The sequence below is a fragment of the Eschrichtius robustus genome, chromosome 6 (genome assembly GCF_028021215.1).
Source record: "Eschrichtius robustus isolate mEscRob2 chromosome 6, mEscRob2.pri, whole genome shotgun sequence".
NCBI classification, from domain to species: domain Eukaryota; kingdom Metazoa; phylum Chordata; class Mammalia; order Artiodactyla; family Eschrichtiidae; genus Eschrichtius; species Eschrichtius robustus.
The window spans coordinates 120,891,502-120,900,462 of NC_090829.1; the positions used below are offsets into that span (position 1 = coordinate 120,891,502).

Sequence of the window (8,961 nt, forward strand, 5' to 3'; positions counted from 1 at the left end):
AGTCAATGGATTTGGAAGATTAGATAAAGTGTTGTTTTTTCTGCTCCTTATTTTTCTTGGCCAGAGAAGAAAGAAAGTGAGAAGGCAAACAAGAGATTAGATATGAGACTGTCCCTGAAAACTGGAGGCTAACACTTGCTTTTTTGCCTTCTTTGCCCTTAACCCTAGAATGACAGAGATCTTGGATAGGCTTTGGGGGCTCTGAAATTGAGGAGACCTGTGCTGTAGTGTGCAGGGTCTGCTTTTTCCCTGCTTCTGAGAGCCAGTTGTCACATTTTTAGGAGTGGTGTGAGCTTGTTGGTATCACATGGGTGACTTGAAATCAGCCCTGGCGAGAGTGTTCCTTTCTGAAAATTGGCAAATGCTCTTCCATCCCACCTTGGAGAACTGGTTGTTAAACGTTTATCAGCACCCTCTGGACATGTGCCTCCATTCCCAGGTGGAGCCTGGGAAAGTAGATGGATTGCCAAGGACTGGACACGTTCTGAAATTGCACATCAAGTGTAAAATTTGTGGTGTGATGTGTCCAGGAAGATGGGCTTCAGTCAACCACCCAGAGCTCCTGCCTATCTTTTTGTGCCATGCAGAGGAGTAGAACATTTTCTCTGCATGCAAGAGTAGGACAGAGGTGGTAAAGTATCTCAGACAACCCTAATAATTGACCTGAAGCCCCAGAGTGATATGGAATTGCAGATGAATGTTTTCTGAGCAACTTGGAATGGGCATGGAAGTGATTGAATAAGGGCCAGTTTTGAAGGGTCTTGAAGTTGAGGCCAAATGACCTGCCAGAAACCTGAGTGGATCAATGACCTTAAACCAGATAAGCAACATGCATCTCAAAGAATGCTGGTTTCGATAGATGACAACCCTACGTCTCCAGCCTACTCTCTTCACCCTTCACAACTATATAAGCTCCTGGAACTTAAACTTGATCTCAGGGTGAAAGAAGAAGGTTTGAGACTAGGGTGGAACATGTGAGTCACCCACGTTGGGTGCAGAATTTAATGGGGTACCAAAGAACTCACTAATCAAGATAAATAATATTTTAATGCAATATATGAAAACTCAAAATTAACATAAAAGTGCATGGTGGAAAAAATGTCAAAATTTTAAGTGACCACAAGGTCAGTATTACCTAGTTTTCCTTTCATTTCAGGCTCTGCTATGGCTCCTAGGGGAACTGTTACTGATGCTGCTTTAGTCTCCTCACTCCAGTGGAGGGGAGGTAGTTGTGGGGTGGCTGGAGAGCTTTGTATTGCATGAGATTTAGTTTCTGAATGAGAGTTTGAAATAGATAATGAACTGAATTCCAGAAAAATAAAATTCTATCTCTTGCACATGTGACTTGTGGGCTCAGACTTGCATTTTGTGCACATACATTCTGCTTTAAATTATCCTTGCATCTATAATTAAGTACTTTACAAATGTTGTAATATATTTTCATGTGGGATTAAATATATGGTTACTTGTTAGTAACAGTTGAGGTCAGGGAGGATTTATGTTATTTTTTTTAGGTGGTTTCAAATCTGTAGGTATACAGGTGTACCTTGTTTCATTGTGCTTTGCTTTATTGTGCTTCACAGATGTTGCATATTTCACAAAATGAAGTTTTGTGGCAACCCTGCATTGAGCAAGTCTGTTGGTGCCATTTTTCCAACAGCATTTGCTCACTTCGTGTCTCTGTGTCACATTTTGGTAATTCTCACAATATTTCAAACACTTTCATTATTATTACATCTGCTATCAGTGATCTTTGCTGTTACTATTGTAATTGTTTGGGGGCACTACGAACCGTGCCCATATACGATGGTGAACTTTTTTTTTTTTAAGATTTTTTTTGATGTGGACCATTTTAAAAGTCTTTATTGAATTGGTTACAATATTGCTTCTGTTTTATGTTTTGGTTTTTGGCCGCGAGGCATGTGGGGTCTTAGCTCCCGGACCAGGGATCGAACCTGCACCCCCTGCATTGGAAGGTGAAGTCTTACCACTGGACTGCCAGGAAAGTCCCGAAGACGGTGAACTTAATCGATAAATGTTGTGTGTGTTCTGACTGCTCCTCCGACTGCCGTTCCCTGTCTCTCTTCCTCTCCTCAGGCCTCCCTATTCCCTGAGACACAACAATATTGAAATTAGTCCAGTTAATAACCTTACAATGGCCTCTAAATGTTCAAGTGAAAGAAGGCATGTTGAAAGCCGAGATAGGCCAAAAGCTAGGCCTCTGGCACCAAACAGTTAGCCAAGTTCTGAATGCAAAGGAAAAGTTCTTGAAGGAAATTAAAAGTGCGGCTCCACTGAACACATGAATGATAGGAAAGTGAAACAGCCTTATTGCTGATGTGGAGAAAGTCTTAGTGGTCTAGATAGAAGACCCAAACTAGCCACAACATTCCCTTCAGGCAAAGCCTAATCCAGAGCAAGGCCCTAACTCTCTTTAATTCTGTGAGCGATGAGAGAGGTGAGGAAGCTGCAGAAGAAACATTTGAAGCTAGCAGAGATTGATTCATGAAGTTTAAGGAAAGAAGCTGTCTCCCTAACATCAAAGTGCAAGATGAAGCATCAAGTGCTGATGTAGAAGCTGCAGCAAGTTATCCAGAAGATCTAGCTCAGATAATTAATGAAAGTGGCTACACTAAACAACACATTTTCATTGTAGACAAAACAGCCTTCTATTGGAAGAAGATGCCATCTAGGACCTTCATAGCTAGAGAGGAGAAGTCAATGCCTGGCTTGAAAGTGTCAAAGGACAGGCTGACTCTCTTGTTAGGGGCTAAGGCAGCTGGTGACTTTAAGTTGAAGCCAACGCTCATTTGTCATTCTGAAATTCTAGGGCCCTTCAGAATTGTGCTAAATATACTCTGCCTTTGCTCTATGAATGGAACAACAGAGCCTGGATGACAGCATGTCTGTTTACAACGTGGTTTACTGAATATTTCAAGCCCACTGTTGAGAGCTATTGCTCAGAAAAAAGATTTCTTTCAAAATATTACTGCTCATTTACAATGCACCTGGTTACCCAAGAGCTCTGATGGAGATGTATAACGAGATTAATGTTGTTTTCATGCCTGCTAACACAACATCCATTCTGCAGCCCATGGACCAAGTACTAATTTCAACTTTCAGGTCTTATTTTTCAGGAAATACATTTTGTAATTCTATAGCTGCCATAGATAGCGATTCCTCTGATGGATCTGGGCAGAGTAAATTGAAAACCTCCTGGAAAGTATTCATCATTCTAGATATCATTAAGAAAACTCATGATTCAGGGGAAGAGGTCAAAATATCAACATTAACAGGAGTTAGGAAGAAGTTGATTCCAACCCTCCTGGGTGACTTTGAGGGGTTCAAGATTTCATTGGAGGAAGTAACTGCAGATGTGGTGGAACTAGCGAGAGAACTGGAATTAGAAGTAGAGCCTGAAGATGTGACTGAATTGCTGCAATCTTATGATAATACTTTAATGGATGAGGAGTTGCTTCTTATGGATGAGTAAAGACAGTAGTTTTTAAAGATGGAATCTAGTCCTGGCAAAGATGCTGTGAAGATTGTTGAAATGACAACAAAAGATTTAGAATATTATGTGAACATAGTTGATAAAGCAGCGGCACGGTTTGAGAGGTTTGACTGTAATTTTGAAAGAAATTCTACTGTGGATAAAATGCTATCAAACGGCATTGCATGCCTACAGAGAATTCATTTGTGAAAGGAAGAGTCAATCAATGTGGTAAACTTCATTGTTGTCTTATTTTAGGAAATTACCACAGTCATCCTAACCTTCAGCAACCACCTCCCTGATCAGTCAGCAGCCCTCAACATGGAGGCAAGACTCTCCTCCAGCAAAAAGATTACAACTCGTTGAAGGCTCAGATGGTTAGAATTTTTTTAGAAGTAAAGCATTTAAAAAAAAAATCATTTATTTGGTTGCGTCAGGTCTTAGTTGCGGCAGGTGGGCTCCTTAGTTGCGGCTCGTGGGCTCCTTTGTTGCGGCAGGTGGGCTTCTTAGTTGCGGCAGGCAGGTTCCTTAGTTGCGGCTCACCGGGTCCTTAGTTGTGGCATGCAAACTCTTAGTTGCGGCATACATGTGGGATCTAGTTCCCGGACCGGGGATCAAACTTGGGCCCCCTGCCTCGGGAGTGTGGAGTCTCAACCACTGCGCCACCAGGGAAGTCCCAGTGGTAAAGCATTTTTTAATTAAAGTATGCACATTGTGTTTTTAGACATAATGCTATTACACACTTAATAGACTATAGTATAGTGTAAACATAACTTTTCTATATGCTTGGAAGCCAAAAAACTTGCATGACTCCCTTTATTGGGATATTCTCTTTATGGTGGTGGTCTGGAACCAAACCTGCAATTATCTCCAAGGTATGTCTGTACCTGTGTGTATGTATACACAACTCTCTTTGTATATTTAGTAGTTTATTAGTCTGCCAGATTTTCTGGTACTAAAGTTAGAGTCACAGGTCTATAGTACTTATGATTCCCTTCAGCAATTTGTCAAAAATGACAGACATATATTTTGACCAACAATTCCATAAAGTCATGCTTCACTTATTTTCTGTGTTGGTCAGCTTCCATCTATTATCAGCCTCTGCCAGTTCTAGTAGGAATAAAAAAAAAAAAAGCTGACATTTTATTGGTCTAAGTATGTGCAAGGAACTTTGAATATTCTGTTACATGCATTATCTCATTTAATATGGCAGCTCCATAAGAGATGGACTATTAAAATGTCCATATACAGATGAAGAATCTGAGGCTTAAGATGGTCACATGTCTGCCTGGCTCAAAGCCCGTATGTATACTCACTGTGCCAAACTGCCAAATCTAGTGTCCTGATGCCTCACGATGGGGTCCACTGATGTCCCCTTTCCTCAGCTTGTGAATGTGTTTTCCTTTTGTTTCAGACCTAGAAGACTGTGCAGCATTTCTAGTTCACAGGAGTTATATTATTTCTATTTGTTCTTATGAACATAATGTCTGATGAAATATTGAAGCTATGTTTCTCTATGAGCAGTAACTCCAAAAAGAATGTCAACCGATAGTGCTGGTGATGAAAATGAATAGAAAATGAGAAAGTAAAAGAAAAGACATCATTATTCTTAGGCACAAAATGTAAGATTTATGGAACAGATGACAGACCGCATTGATGTTTGTGAATTGGATCAGGACTCTCTCATTTGCAAGTATCAGAAAACCCACTCAGGCAAGGTCTTGAGAGCTGAACTGCTGGTGCTGTGAGGGTGGGCCAGGATCTGGAGTGGCAGGAAGCGCTGGAGATGCAGGGATGTGAGGGCCACATGAGCCAAGTCCAGAACAGGGGAGCAGTCTAAAGGTCAGGGCTGCAGGGCAAGAGAAAGGTTACAGAAAGAAGGCAAGATAGATGACTAGGGTATGTGGGGATGGAAATACACTGGGAAATGGGACATTTTCCCTCTATCTCTTTGCCCCAGGTGGGATTTCTGGCAGTGCCTGCATCTCCTCTGTGGCTCCTGCTGTCTATGATGATGCTTGCCATGGTTCCAGGTTCTCCTGGGTGACCCAGCCCTGGAGCTCCTGTAACACCACCTCCTCCTTTGGTTCCTCAAGCCTGCTGGTGTCAATCAGAAGCTTTATTCGGCTTCTCAGCTTTTGCCTCACTTGTGTTATCAATTTCCTACACACAATTCCCTCTGATTTAAATATTCAGAGTGGTTTCTGATTCCTGGTTGAATCTTGACTTATACACTGTGCTGCTGGTCTTTGACCTTTATAAACCTAGAACCCAATAATACTTTAATTATTAGTGGCATACACATATAGGACCATTAAGAACGCTTAGCATGACCTTTTTTTTAAAGTGCCATATTTTGAAGCACTTGAATCTTAAAGTAAGAGGTACCTGCTATATTTCATAGTCAAAAAAGAACAATGAGGTTTTGGTAAAGATGAATCTAGAATACATATATGGGGTGGGCTGAAGACCAGAGGCATGTTGGCATGAGAAGAGAAAGGAACCATTAGAAATGCTGGGAGGGTCTTTGATTGAATCAAGATCCTAGTGGTGGCATTTTGGGGTAAGAACATAAATGGGGAGGAGAATTTCTTCCTAAGGGACAAATAAAGGGACGGGGAATAAAAGGGAGGGTGTTAGTTGAGAATGGTTTTTGCAGTAGATTCAATGAAGTACTTCAGTATGTCTAAATGGAAACATAAGTTTGTAGTGGAAGTCACCCAAATGAATTCCCCAGCAAAGCCCAAAGTAAGCAAAAAATTTAATCTTTCTGTTTTCTCTCTTTCATTCTTAAATGTGCTTATGTATTATTATTGTCAAGTGAACCAGTTGATTCTTTAGTTGGTTTTCTTGTGACATTCAGTGTCCTTTTAAAAGGATCTTTTTATATTATAAATATGGCATTTTGTAGATTTTTGAAATCCCAACTCTCCCTCCACCACCCTCATATTTGCCTTCACTCTTTTGCACTTTCCTTTATTTAAGTGTTTATGCTATTCTGTGCTCAGTGCTTGGATAGGAATGTGGAAGATGAAGGTTTGGTGAAATCAAATTGGTTTTCATTCTCTCCCTGGCATTTATTTTCCAAAATGCTAAGGCCCCAAGAAAATAAAAAGGCAGAGCTGGGGATAAGAGCAGGGTAGATCTTCTCCAGCAGATAGAAACATTTCAAATGAATTTGTAGTATCTGTGATTAAAGGTATCTCTGCCTTGCTCATAGGAAGAGCACTGGAGAGATGGTGAGATCCCATCTGTTTCTGTTTCCTGATTGGATTCTACTTACACACTTGTGCTGCCCAGTTTTGATCTCTATAAACTTAGACCCTAATAATACTTTAATCATTAAAGGTATACATATATAGGACCGCTAAGAACACTTAGCAAAGCTATTCTTTGAAGGTACCATATTTTAGAGGAAATGTGGCACCTTAGACAATCACACAGATGTCCTGTACCCCAATATGATATTGATGTAGAAAAAGTCTTAACCCTTAGAAGTCTCCCAGTAGTAGCAGAGATTATGTTGGACCTGAAGGAGCCAGGCAGACAGGGATGAGGCATGTCTCGATATTCCCTGCCTCTACTAAGGACCAGGAGGAGGCAATGGACATGTCAGTAAATGCCACTAGGCTCCGATGACACAAAGGATCAGATGATCTTCTTTTGATGCTTAGGTGCCACAGAATTTAAACACACCTCAGGAAAAAGGGATAGGAAGCCCAAATTAACTGAGATTAAGGAAAGGAAAATAGTATGGATGTTCCTAAAAAATTAAAAATAGAACTACTGTATGATTCAGCAATCCCACTTCTGGGTATGTATTTGGATACCCAGAATTGAAATCAGAATCTCAAAGAGATATTAGTACTCCCATGTTCACTGTAGCTATTCACAATAGCCGAGATATGGAAACAACCCAAATTTCCACCAACAGATGAATAAATAAAGAAAATGTGGTATATACATACAATGGAATATCATTCAGTCTTAAAAAAAGAAGGAAATCTTACCATTCACAACAACATGATAGACCTGAAAGCCATTATGCTAACTGAAATAAATCAGTCACAGAAGGACAAATACTCCATGATTCCACTCACATTAGCTATCTAAAATAGTCAAATTTATAGAAGCAAAAAATATTAATGGAATTGTGGTTGTCAGGGGATGGGAGAAGAGAAGAGGGGCAGTTGTTTTTCACTAGGTATAAAGTTAGTTATAAGAGCTGAGTAAGTTCTAGAAATCTGCTGTACAATGTAGCGCCTGTAGTTAACAAAATAGTATTGTGCACTTAAAGATTTGAGAGGATGGATTTCATACTGTGTTCTACTCCAAACAAAAACAAACAAACAAAAAAACCCAAAAAACAGAAAAAAAAACTAGACACAAGGAAACTTTTGGAGGTGATGGATATATTTATTACCTTGATTGTAGTGATGATATCATAGTTGTACACATGTATTCAAACTCATCAAATTGTATACATTAAATATGTGCAGTTTTTTTGTCTATCAATCAGTTATGCCTCAATAAATCTGTAAAAAGAAAAAGGAAATAAAAAAAGAGAAGGAAGACTACTTTTTTCAGTTAATGTTTGGATTGTCCCCAAATAATTTATTGAATGATTTATCTTTTTCAACACTTGAAACACTCTTATGACATACTAAAGTATTTCATATACTTAGGTCTATGTTTGGACTTTCTTTTTTATTTTAATGAATTTTTTAATCAGTTCTTGAGCAGGAACTGTGTTATTCTTGATATTGTAGCTTTATAACATAACCAGTAGGGCTGGTTCTTCCATGTTACTCTCTTTTTTTCAGAATTTTCCTGTTTATTTTTGCTTGTTATATTTTAATATAAACTTTAAGATTGGCTTCTTTAGTTATAAGTATCGCTAGTATTTTTACTAGAATCAATTTAAAATTATGGATTAATTAATGGAGATTTACACCTTTTTTAGGTTGATTTTTCCTATTCAAGAATATGGTATGCTTTTACATTTTTTCATGCTTATTTTTGTGTCCATTACTAGTGTTTTAAAGCTTCTTAATATAAATTTTGCACATTTTTTATTAAGTTTTCTGCTATGTGTATTAATTGGGGTCCTGGCAAGAAAGAGATAGCAAATACTCAAATGAAGTAATGGAGGAGAGTTTAATGAATGGGCTCTTTTCAAAGGTGTGGGAAAGGGTTAAGAAAACTCAACAAGGGACAGTGAAATATCCAAAGATTAGTGACAGTAGAGAGTAGCAAGAGGGGGAAGGAATGGTTACCAGATATTGGAGGGAGCACTTATAGGAGAGGACTGCCTTACAAGAGCTGTGGGCATCTGCAGAAGGACAAGGAAAAATCAAGGAGGAGATACCTTGACCTTGCTCTTCACTTACCATCTGGTTACCTTCCATGCCCTCCCGTTGGACAAACCCAACAGAAACCAGAGAGCAAGGGAGACCATTGACATGGCC

General features: G+C 39.4%; 1 pseudogene; it reads left to right on the forward strand.

Annotated features, from left to right (window-relative positions):
- Positions 1–777: 777 nt before the first annotated feature.
- On the forward strand, positions 778–3,875 carry LOC137765956 (tigger transposable element-derived protein 1-like; annotated as a pseudogene).
- The last annotated feature ends 5,086 nt before the right edge of the window (positions 3,876–8,961 follow it).